The following is a 13409-nucleotide window of genomic DNA, read 5'->3' on the forward strand; positions in this document are numbered from 1 at the left end:
CGTTGCAGTTTTTCTTGTTTGTTTGCTTGTTTACAAAATAAGAGCATTACTCAGCCATAAAAAACGAGGAATTAGAAACATTTATAGCTAAATGGATGCACATTGAGGCAATACTCTTAAGTGAAATAAATAGGACACACATGTGTTACTACCGAATAGTTTCTCTAGTGTGAGAAACTGAAAGTGTAAATAAGGACTAAAAGGTATAATAGATAATGTGAAATAGGAAGAAAAGTGGCAATAGGGAAGGGGAAGTGGGAGGGGTAGGGGAAAGGAATGAAGGGAATGGAATTAATATGAGAAAATGAAAAAATGGAAACAAAGTCTTTGTAAATAGGGAGGGATGGAGGGGTTGAAGGGAGGGCAGGGGAATGGGGAAAAAATAAGAACCAAGAGAGATTACATAAATGTGCAAATTTCCAATGGTAAATGTCATTATATTGTGTACCTAAAATGTACCAATCATATTAATTTAAAAATAAATTAAAAAGTTGAAAAATTAATTGTAAAATTTAATGTCTTTATTCATAATAGTAACAAAATTTAAGTAAGGCATAATCATTGATATCATATATGTATGTGTATATATTCATATTTATTTCTGAAACCTACATAGAGAACAAAAATATTATTCTGATAAGCAATGCTAAAATACAAAATGTTTAAGCATGTTCATGATGGGAAGTTCTTACTAGGTGAAATTATTTAAATTCCACAATAATTCTATTGAAAAGTAAAGAATAAATCTAATAATGGAAATTTTGAAGAGGAAGAATTATGGATTTTTAAAAGAAATTTTTATTATAATAAGAACTTAAAAATATAAAGGTGAGATATAGCATATAATTTTTTTTCTTTTTTATGGTACCAGGGACCAACTCAGGACCTTGTGCTTGTGAGGTAGGTGTAGCACCACTGAGCTAAATCCCTGGCCCAGAATAATATTTTAATATCCAAAAAAGAGAAGTAAATGAATTGTTAATATATCATGTGTAGTAAGATAAAATAATATGGTGAATGTTTAAATTAAAAACAAAATTACTAAATTTGAGTTAAACACATTGACATTAATCCCTCTCTAAATACCCCCACCTTGCTTCACACATATTTATCCAGTCAATCTTGATGCTTTCTAAAGCAGTTCTCAGAGTTTTTTTTAGTGAGTGACTTTAGTTGTACTGTGATGGCTGCATCAATGTCCCCAATCAATTTAAAATGCTTAACTTTCATGGTCTTTTTGACTTTGAGAAGACTCAGAAGCTGCATGGGTGCATATCCAGAGAAAAGGTGGATAAGAACACATGACAGTGTTTTCATGAGTCTGCCTTTCTATTGGAGGTCAAGCAGCAGCATTAATTGCAGTTTTGGTCACATCTCTTACAGACACCTATCAAAGACAACTTCCAAAACTGCTTCAGAAAGAGTCAAGAATGATGAGATGAGTGTATTTGTAGTGAGAGAGAATATTTTTAAGGGGATTAATGGTAATTTGTCTTTGAGAGAAACATATTTTTCATTTTTAAAACTTAATCATTTTTTGATCATACCTCATATATGGAACTGGATATTTTAAAAATGGAATCATATATGTTAGCAAATGTATGTACTGCACAGATTGGAGTCAGTAAGTTGATTATTCAATAAAAGAGTTCAGAGCACTTTCTATTTCTGCAAAAAGTACCTTTCATATATCCTAAATATATTCCATGTACTCTAAATATCTTTCATGTATTCAAATTTCTTAAATTGGAAGTATGTAGGGGTTACCATTTGGAGCCTTTTAGTGTGCACAATGGTAGAAATTCACCCTAGAAAAGCCACTTGGAATTTGCAGATCTTTTACTGAATAGTAATAAGATGAATATTTAAACACAACTAATGTTCTGTTTAAAGTAATTAAATTTGCAAAATTTAAAGAATTCTGCCCCATATACCATGTGAGCAGATACATAGAGAAATAATGAATTTTCTTGTGCTGGTATTAGCAGTACACTTGGATACAATCAATTTGTAGAGCAGATTTGCTAATCCAAAAGGTAAAGATGAGCAGACTCTACAGTAACCTTTACATCACTTTGTCAGGCTCATTTCCAGAGGAAATATTTGCACACATGATGTTACCATATGCTCACTATGCAATTGCTGATGCTAATGAAAAAAAGAGAAAGAAATTAGCATGAATCAATGAAAATAGAGGAATTGACAGTACACATATTTAATTAAAACAAAATTTCCACCAGTGAAATATATGAGTTAAAGTTCATATATAGTAACACAAATACCCTTAAAATATCGAAAAGTTAAATGAAACAATTTGCCACATAAAATGATAATCCCTTTTACAGAAAGATTACAATATGAAAATATACTGAAATGATTTATGTAAATATAAATATGAAGTAAAAATATACATACATAGAGGAATATACAACTGACTACATAAGAGGGCTTTAACTCTTAGGGAAAAGTAAGACCGCTGTAAAATGGACATTTTTTTATTCATAAGATATGTATAAATATGGCAAAAGTAATACTTGAGATTTTGGTGAATAAATGAGGTATATGTTAAAATACTTTCTATATATCTCTTGTTTCAAACATTTTAAATAGAAAGAAATTACAATGGTTTACAGATTTCACCTATAATTTCCTTAATGTCCATCCTTGTTTATATGCTTAAAATTGGATTGTACATTGGAAGTCCTGTTGTGTCAGCTGGGCTTGTTAGAGCAAACTTGTAGTCCCAGTACTCTAGGAGGCTGAGACAGAATGATGACAAGTTCAAGGCCAGCCTGGCCAACATAAACTCTTTCTCAAAATAATAATAATAATAATAATAATAATAATAATAATAATAATAAAATAGAAAAAGACAAGAGAAAGAAGTTCTATTATGTGTGTTTTAAAACATGAATCATGTAAGTAGGATGGTAAGAAAATGTGTTACCCTGTTTGAAATATATTTAGATAGGCAATTACTAACTTATTTTCATTACTAATTATTAAATATAATCCCTTCACAGTTGCTACTCTTTGTGCTGCAGACAGAGAAAAAGAATATTCTAGATTTTCAGTTTTAACTATTAAAAATAAAGCTGCTAAAATTGTTCCTGTGTAAGAGTTTTTCAGGCCTAAATGCATGTTTGTGTATGTAGGTGTGTGTTTGAGTATGCATTTCTGTATGTATGTAAATATATGTTTTCAATTTTTAGAAAAAATATCTAGCAACAAAATTGTTGAATCATCTCGTAGGTATATGCTTAGCTCTCTAATAAATTTGAGGGAATTTTGCCCCAAAGTTATTGTAACATTTGACGTTCCCACCAATAATATATGAGAGTTTAATTTTTTCTATATCCCTGAACACATTTGGTGAGCCATGTATTATAACATCCACTATTCTTTTGCATATAAAGTGTCATATGTGCATTGAATTTGTCGTTTTCTAATGTCTAATGATGTGAGAAAGTTTCCATGTGCTTATCAATCATTCATATCTCCCACTTTTCAAAGTGTTCAAATACTTTGCTTATTTTTCAAAAATTTCAGTTTTTGCTTTACTATTCAATTGAAAAAATATATTTATAAGTACTTGTGTATGTGTATATCAATCATAACCATAAACTCATTTTTATCAATCTCTCCATTCATCCAGTTACTGCCACAAATATTTTGTTAGATCTATGTTTGTAAATATTTTCTTTAGTTGTGGTTTGTCTGGTCCTTTGCTTTTCTTTCTCTTTTTTTTTTTTTGGTACCAGGAATCAAACTTGGGACCTTGCACTTGTGAGGCAGGCACTGGAACCACTGAGCTAAATCCTTGGCCCTGTCTGGTGTTTTTCTTAACAATGTCTTATGATTAGAACTATGTTTTTAATTTTGATGATATCTCCTATGTAAATTCACTTTATTATTTTTTATGACCAAAGAAATTCTTGGCCATATTCAGATGATAAAAATATTCTCCTCTTTTCATCTAGAAAGTGTATAACTTTGTTTAAAATCTGTGATCCATCTCAAATTAAATTTTGAACATATTGGATAGTGGTTGGGAGTTATTTTTTTCAATATGGACATTCAGTTATAGCACCCCTAGAGTAAACACTTTTTCTCTCACTAGATTACTTTGGCAATTGTATTGAAAATAAAATAACTGTGATTCTAGTTGTTCTTTTTTTATTATTATTTGTCTCTTACTCTATTCTAGTCCCAGTACTAGATGACCTTAATTTTTGTAGTTTTGAAGCAGCCTACATGTCCATCAACAGATGAAAGGATAAAAATATATGGCATTTACTCACAATGGAGTACTGCTTTTCCATAAAGAAAGATAAACTTGAGGCATATGAAAGAAAATGGGTGCATATGCATCTCAGGCAAATTCTCTCCCACTAAGTTACAGCCTCAGCCATAAGGAAGAATTTTTAAAAGAATGAAGACATAATGGCAAAAATGAGATAGAATTGTAGAGCAGCAACATTTGGGAACATGATGCAAAAGAAGACCAAGAAATACCACTTTAGAAAAATCTGTGTTGATCTGAAGGATTCCCCTAAATTTCACCTGTTGGAACCTTAGTCCTCAATGCCATATATTACTACTATTGGAGATGTGAAATGTTTGAGAGATGATTGGGCTAGGAGTTAGAGCTCTCATGTGTTTATCCATTCAGGGATTAATGAATTAAAAGGTTAATGGATTATCTCAAGGACTTATCTGTTATAAATGCCATTTAGGAGCACCTTGGGCATGCAGGCCCCAGCCAGAGGTCCACCCAGATACCATTGGTAAGTACAAATGTGCACAGACTCCAGCCAGAAGCCCACTGGAACAACAGAGGAATAAGTGCACAAGCCCCTGCCAGGGCACCCCCTAGACATCAGCAATGTGGGGCAGGCCTCAGCCAAAGGCTGGCCTAGAAAACAGCTGCACAGGCATGCAGGCCCCAGCCAGAAGCCTGCCCAGACACCAGCAGCTTGGTAGCACATTCCTTCAGCAAGAAGCCTGCCCAGACAACAGCACAGCTCTGGGATCCAGAAGGCCATCATTCTGAACCCAACTATTGGTGTAATGGTGAGTAGCAAAGAGGAGGTCTCTCTGAGGCTTGCTGAGAATTGAAACCCACTGGGCGAGCAAAGAATAACCTCGATAAAGGTGCAGCAGATTGCATTGACTGAAACGAGAAGACATCTAAACAAGTCTCAAAACCAGACTTCCAGATTACCAAAGGCAACCTCAAGGGACAATGAGATGGAACAATCTAAAACTCAATGACCTGGACTCCCTGAACTGGCAATGAAAGAGGATCTGAAAAAAATAAAATCAGAAATTATTTCTCAGATAACAGCAGAGATTATGTCCATAGTGAAAGACATGATTAATAACTCTAGAGCAGATACAGACAAAAAAAAAATGAGGAGCTGAGAAACATGATTGAATCCCACCATAGGAAACAAAAGCAATCCATAAAACAGATGCAAACAGATATCCAGGACATTAAAAATTCCATTGAAGGGCCAGGCATTTGGCTCAGTGGTTCTGCCACCTGCCTTGCAAGTGCAGGGTCCCAAGTTTGATCCTCGTATGAAAAAAATTTTCCATTGAATGTTTACTCAGCAGAATGAGCCAATGTGAGGGAAGAATATCAGATACAGAAGACAGTATTGTGATTAATGTTCATAAAAAGAAAGACTTCTTAAAAATAGCAAGGGACCATAACAAATCAATCCAGCAGCTGCTAGATGATTCAAAGAAGAATAATATAAGACTGATAGCAGTGAATGAAGAAACAGGAGATAGTACAAATGATTAAAAAAAACAAAAAAACAAAAAACTGTTCACAGAAGTAATGGCAGAAAACTTCCCAAGCAGGGGAAAAGAATTTGACATACAGATAAGTGAGACATTTAGGACTCCAACTAGCCATGATCAAAAAAAAATCTACACCTAGACATATAATAGTCAAGATCCCAGAAACCCAACAGAAGAACAAAATCCTACAAGCAGTTAGAGAAAAGAAAGAAATTACATACAAAGGAAAGGCCATCAAAATCATAGCAGACTTCTCAACATAAACCCTCAAGTGAAGGAGAACATGGAATGAAGTATTTCAAGTCCTAAAAGAAAACAACCTCCAACGTGGATTGATGTATCCTGCAAAACTACCTTTCAAAATTGATGGTGAAATAAGATACTTTCATAGCAAAGAACACTTGAAGAACTTCAAGAATAAGAAACCAGTACTCCAAAAACTTTAATCAATATTCTAGGAAAAGATAATGAGGGTCACAACCCCAGGAAACCCAGCAGAAGGAATCCATCAGACAAGACAAGAAATTAAATGCAAAAGAGGAGAATACAACAAGAAAAGGTAATGGTAATGTTAATGGTCTCAATTCACCAATCAAAAGAAATAGACTGGCAGAATGGGTCAAGAAGCATGATCCAACAATATGATCTACACAAGAAACTCACTTAACTCAAAAAGAAACTCATAGACTGAAAGTTAAATGGTGGAAAACAATACTCCATGTGACAGGAACCCCCCAAAAACCAGGAGTAGCTATTTTATTTGGAGATAAAATGGATTTCAAACCAACACTAATTAAGAGAGACAAAGAAGGTCACTATATCTTTTTAAAGGGAACAATCCAAGAGGAAGAAATGACAATCATAAATATATATGCACCAAATACTAGTGCACTCAACTTAATAAAACAAATATTAATGGACATGAAAAATCCAATAAGGACTAATACAATAGAAGTGGGGGACCTCAATGCCACACTTCCACAAATAGATCAACTAGACAAAAAATAAACAAAAAAATACTAGAACTCAACCAAACTCTTGAATAAATTAACTTAACAGATGTTTATAGAGTATTCCACCCCCCAAAATCAGAATGCACATTGTGTTCAAATGGACATGGGTTGTTCTACAAAACAGACCATGTATTTTCTCATGGAACATATTTAAGTAAATGCAAAGGAATTGAAGTTATCCTCTGTATATTTCCAGATCACAGTGCAATGAAATTGGAGATCAATAGCAAAGGAAACCACAAGAATGTCATAAACACATAGATATTAAACAACACACTCCTGAACAACTAATGGATCACAGAAGAAATTAAAGAAGAAATCTGACAGTTTCTACAATTAAATGACAATCCCCATACAATATATTGGAATTTACAGGATACAATGAAAGCAGTCATATGAGGGAAATTCATAGCAGTGAATACTCATATTCGGAAAATATAGTAAGCTCAAATAAACAACCTAATGCTGAGGCTCAAAATTCTAGAAAAAGAAGAGCGGGACAAACCCAAAGCTCATACAAGGGAGGAAAGTATAAAGATCAGAGCAGAAATCATGCAATGGAAACTAGGAGAATGACACAAAAAAAATCAATGAAGAGTTAGTTCTTTGAAAGAATAAACAAAATTGACAAGCCCTTAGCCAAACTTATAAAAAAAGGAAAGAAAGGACCCAAATCCATATGATTAGGAATGGAAAGGGTGAAATTACATTGGAACCAGCAGAAATTCAGAGCATCATCAATACCTAATTTGAGAACCTGTATGCCAAAAAGATGAAAAACACAGAAGAAATAGACAGATTTCTAGATACATATGAATTACCAAATTTGGATGAAGAAGACCTAAAATTCTAAACAACCCAAAATCAACGAATGAAATTAAAATGTAATTAAAAACTTACCATTGAATAAAATCCGGGGTCCTTATGGCTTCAATGTTTAAACTTTTCAAACAAACTGAAAGGGAAGCAATACTCCTAAATTCATTCCTGGAAGCAAGCCTCACCTTGATCCCCAAAGCAGAGAAAGACCCAGTTGAAAAGAGACCTATAGAGAACTATACAACAATCTCTTTAATGAGCATATATGCAAAAATCTTCAATAAGACACTGGTAAACAGAAAGCAGAAGATCATCAAGAAGTTCATATACCCTAAGCAAATTGGATTCATCCCAGGGATGCAGGGATGGTTCAATATATGCAAATCAATAACTGTAATATACTATTTTAAAAGCCAAGGATAAAAACCATATGATCATCTTAATAGACGCAGAAAAAGTGTTCAACAAAATCCCTAAAGAAAATTGGAATAGATGGTCTGTATCTCAACCTGATAAAAGTCATCTATGAAAAACTGACAGCCAACATTATACTAAATGGTCAAAAACTGAAATCCTTCATGCTAAAATCAAGAACAAGACAAGTATGTTCACTTTCATCACCTCTGTTCAATATAATTATGGAAACATTAGCCACAGCAATTAGACAAGAGAAAGAAATAAACATAGAAAATAAAGAAGTTAAATTGTCATCATTTGTAGATGACATGATACTCTATGTAGAAGAACTTCATCAAAACTCTTCAGGACTTAATAACCAAATTCAGTAGAGTAGCTGGGTACAAGGTCAACACACAAAAATAAATAGCCTACCTGTACATGAACAGCAGACTCATTGAAAGAGGAACTGGAGAAACAAAGAATTATGAAATACCTAGGAATCAACCTAACAGAAGAAGTCAGAGACTTCTACTCTGAAAATTATAGCACTCTGAAAAAAGAGGTTGCAGAGGATAGCTAAATGGATTCACATTGAGGCCATACTCTTAAGTGAAATAAATAAAACACATATGTGTAAATACTGAATAGTTTCTCTTCTTTGAGAAACTGAAAGTGTAAATAAGGATGAAAATATATAATAGAGAATGTGAAATAGGAAGAAAAGGTCCAAAGGGGAAAGGGAATTGGGGGGTATAGGGGAAAGGAAAGAAGGGAAATGAATAAATATGAAAAAAGGAAAAAATGGGAACAAAGTCTTTGTAAATAGGGAGGGATGGAGGTGTTGAAGGGAGGGCAGGGGAATGGGGAAAAAAATAAGGACCAAGATATGTCATGGAAAAGTACAAGTTCCCAATGATGAATGTCATTATATTGTATACCTAAAATATACCAGTATACTTAATGAATAAAAAAAAACATTAGGAGCTGGGGATTTAGCTCAGTTGTTCTGGCACCTGCCTCGCAAGTACAAGGTCCAGAGTATCAAAAAAAAAAAATTAGGCTCTGTCTTTTAGATGTGCCACTCTTGCCATGGGGTCCCCTGCTCTACCTCAAGACTCTACAGAAACTGCCTACCAGCAAGAAGGCCTTCATCAGATGCAGCCCTACATGTACAACCTTCAGGATAGTGAGCTGAATGAATCTTATTCTTTGTAAATTTATCAGTCTGTTATTCATTTTAGCAACAGGAAATGGACTAAGACACAAGAAAAGCTATATCTTTCCAAACTCAGGCCCATGGCTATGGATTCCATATATGGAGTTATCTGCATCTGTGGGGAAAATCTGGAACCCAGCATACCTGGTGTAGTCTTAGAGTTTGGTCCAGCTGGGAAAACCTTACATTTGATTAGACACAGCAGGCTTAAGGCCTGAATCCATAGCCATGGGCATGAGTTTGAATCTACAAGGGCTGACCAAGCTCTGAGCACAGCTGGGAACCTGAGATTTCATGAAAAGTTCTGTGTATTAGTTAGGGTTCTTTAGAGGAACACAGTTAATAGAAAATATATGTATAATTATGCCAGGGGTTTTATTAAGTAGGCTTAAAATATCAAAGGTGGGTTTTTTTTCCTGCTTTCGATGTGTGAATTTGAACTTCTCAAGAGTGCTTTAGAACTAAAGAAGACAACAAATAGGGATCATCTGAAATTTATTGGCTCCCAGGACAAAGTTGGAGATCACTGCTCAAGCATAAATTTTCCTAAGACTGCTACAGAGATGTTTGATGTAAAGGCTTGGGCTGAATATGTTGTGGGCTGCAAAGGACACATATGGTTTCTTTACGACAGTTATTTTGGCTCCTACTCCACTGTTCCTAGCAAGTGCCATCCTGTCCTGGAACTTGACTAAGATGATTGAAGCCTGGGAGAAGGAGCAAAAGAAGAAACAAAAGTGTCAAGAAAATATTGCAAAAGCTAAATGACTGAAAAAAGATTGAAGGATGAACAGGGTCTGCAAACAGAAAGAAGTCATTTGGAAAAGTAGTCAGCTTTGAAAGGACCCCTTGAGGTTTCTTTGGATTTCATGAAAGTTATTACTGTGCATACAGAAGAATCATTCTGGAATGTGACCTCAATACTGAATTAACTTTTAGGCCTTGTCACAGATGTTTGAAGGTAACCATTGGCAGTTATTATAAATTAGTATTTTATTATACTGGTTATCACTGATGTCTAACCCAGAATACTCCAAAATCCAAAACTTTATATGCACAGATGTAATGCCACAAGTGGAAAATTCCCCAGCTGACTTCTTGTGGGTCTTAGTCAAAATACAGATGCACTAAACATGTATAAAATTTCTTCCAGCCTACATGAAACAAATGAATTTCCTGAAGATGTCTCATTATGTATATACAAGTATTCCAAAATCTGAAAACATCTACAACATTTCTGGTTCCAGGCATTTCAGAGAAGGAACATTCAACCTATAGTACAAATTCTTCATTATTGCCTTAGTCATTATCCATTTTGTAGCTATGTTCTGAAATACAAACATCCTGTGGAAACAAATGACTTTACATTATGAACTCTATTCAAACAGTGATTTAAAACAAGGATCTATTCTCGACAAAGGATATTAAGAATGTTAAAGTCAGGCTGGGGATTTAGCTCAGTGGTTCTGCTGCTTGCCTCGTAAGCGCAAGGTCCCGATTTCGATCCCTGGTACCGAAAAATAAAAATGTTAAAGTCAAACTTATCCTCCTTGAAGTGAAGGTTTGCTTGGGCTTAAAAGAGATACAGTATATTAATCACATCTTTTATCTTATTGCTTATTTCTTGGAATCATTCTGGCATTTTCAAAGCAAAAATATATTGACAAGTATATCTATTCTGTATTTTTCTGATTTTGGCCTTTGAGACACCTCGTAATTATCAAGACATTCTGCATTTTTAAAAACCTAATTTTTAAAAGAATTGTCTTATTTTGACCATGCACAGTACCATCTACTAGATATAATGATTTTTGTACCTAGAAACACTGCCACTTTCTTAGCGATGAGTTGTGGAGTAACACTATGATTTAAAACTTGCAGTAAAAATGCCAAACACTGCAGTACCTTGGAAGCAGATTTTGTTTGTCCTAAAACTGTGAAACAGTTAAAATACCACGTACTTTGCTCATTATATTGATAACGCTTTTGTTTTTATTCCATTTGTTTTAACTTACGTGGTAATGATGTCCTGTACTTTTTGGTCAAACAGTTTGAGGTGAAAATTAAAACTTGTTTTTTTGAGGAGCTCTTAAAGAGTTAACATTGAAGTCATACTTCATAAGTGGTAAAGGCCCAAAATTTGGAAAAATTTTGTTGGGCATAGTAGTAATTGCACAACAGGATAAATTATGTCAAAATAAGGATGTGCTACAGTTAGGTCCAGCGCTAAAAGATCTTTCAATTAAGTAGTATAATCAGAACTTCTTACTATTAAACATGGCTTTTTCAAATGCATGGTCCAGTAATTTTATTTATGGAGTATTTAATACCTTATTAATGTTTTCTGCACCTCTGATGATGAATTTTAAGTTACTGTGATTGTCCAACAGCTCTAATTTAAAAATGAAACTAGGTATGAAATAAATTTGATACTTGTTTATAAAAAAAGATCAAAGGTGGAAGAGACTACAGTCATCATCTGCCAGTGAGAAGGCATAGGATCCAACAGATGCTCAGACTAAGAAAAGAAAAGCTGCAGAACAAGAAGTATCCAGGATGCAGAACCAGTTCAAAGTCAAAGGTCTGAAAGTTCAGTGGAGAGTCATCTGCATTGCAAGGCTGAAGAAACTGGAGATTTGGAGATTGATGTCCAAAGGTAATGAGAGCAAATGACAGATGAGCTCAGGAAGATTAGAGGTCTTCAAAATGGGCACATTTCCAGGTGGCATAGTTGCTTGTTCCTATGGTCCCACTTCTTGAAAGCTCAATGTAGGAGGAGTGCCTCAAGTTTGAGGCCAGCCTGGTTGACATAGTAAGCTCGAGAACATCCTGAAATACATAATGAGATCCTGTCTTAAAAAGGCGGGGGGACACATTTCCTTCTTGTTCTTTTTTAAAAATTGCATTCAGGCAACAATCCTATTGGTTGGTGTCAATAGGGTGACACCTCAAATTGCTGGTAAATGTGTCAGTCATCCAGACACACCAGAACTGTACTTTACTGATCTGCTAGGCATTTCTTCATCCACTGACATATCACAATTAAGGATTACAGCCTGGACCTAGATCTGAGTGTATGTCAGAGGAGAGTGTTAGAGGAAAGGCTAGCAACCTGGGTCCACAAGGCTAGGTTTGGGTCCTGAATTTATGGGAGCTGAGCTGGTGCTGGGCCAGGCCACAAACCTGGGTCCGTGCAAGGCCAACTTGGAGACTTGGTCTACATGGATCAGCTTGGTGCCAGTGTTCACTGAGGTGGACATAGTGCCAAGGTCTGAAATAAAGTCAGGTGCTCACACTTCAGTCTTCTTCCACACAGAGGAATTCTCTCTGGAGTGAAAATGCCCTTCTTTTCCTCTTCATTGTATTTTTTCTAATTTCTGTATCTCACCCTAGTGCTATAAACACAGAGGTGCATGCACAGGTGCATGCACGCGCACACACACACACACACACACACACACACATACACGTAATTTATAAAAAGATACCATAATTTTTAATTGAGAATAATTTGAGGTCTGTTATATGATTAATGTTTTTAATCTTGCTGAAAGAAGTTCTGCTTTTCTTCATTTAAATATATATTTACACATTAATTTACATGCTAAATAACTGTATAACTTCCTCTCAAGGCTGCAGAGCTGTCATGAGAAACTCTCCAGAAAACATTGTTTGCATTGTCTTTTCAAATACGCTGAGCTCCTTTTTTTTACCTCCTGTTGAGTTGACAGTGATCAATACCCTTAATTCTTCTTATAATAATTTTTAGTGTAATTTTCTCACTTGTACTTCATTTCTTTCATCAGTATGATGCATGTGGTCTCCACTAAAGAGCCTATTATTGGGAGTGCTTCAACTTGTAGATTGAGTGCTGCAAAGTCAATTTTTCATAGCATTAAGTATTTTAATAGCTACATTTTGATCCACTAGTGTTTTTAAGCAGATAGATATTTTTTAAATACCAGTGTTTTCAGACACCAAATTGGAAAACTAAAAGATTAAAACCTAAAATATTAAATAATTTTGGCAAAAGGTTTCAAATGTAAACAAAACTTACAGATTAAATTAATACCTTTTCATCATGACTTTAATCATTACTCAGGATACCACAGACTGTATTAATATAAATCTTTGCTTAAATTAAAAGACAC

At 34.6% G+C, this 13409-nt stretch overlaps 1 long non-coding RNA gene and 1 pseudogene across 2 annotated transcripts in view; one reads left to right on the forward strand and one right to left on the reverse strand.

Moving 5' to 3' along the window:
* Positions 1 to 13409, reverse strand: part of LOC106008901 (uncharacterized) — a 185738-nt gene that overhangs the window by 80727 nt on the left and 91602 nt on the right. The window lies entirely within an intron of this gene.
* Positions 9532 to 10041, forward strand: LOC110347985 (small integral membrane protein 15-like; annotated as a pseudogene).

Source organism: Heterocephalus glaber, unplaced genomic scaffold, assembly GCF_053883595.1.
Source record: "Heterocephalus glaber isolate CG9 unplaced genomic scaffold, H.glaber_assembly_v1.0 deba00001457, whole genome shotgun sequence".
In the NCBI taxonomy this organism is placed as follows: domain Eukaryota; kingdom Metazoa; phylum Chordata; class Mammalia; order Rodentia; family Bathyergidae; genus Heterocephalus; species Heterocephalus glaber.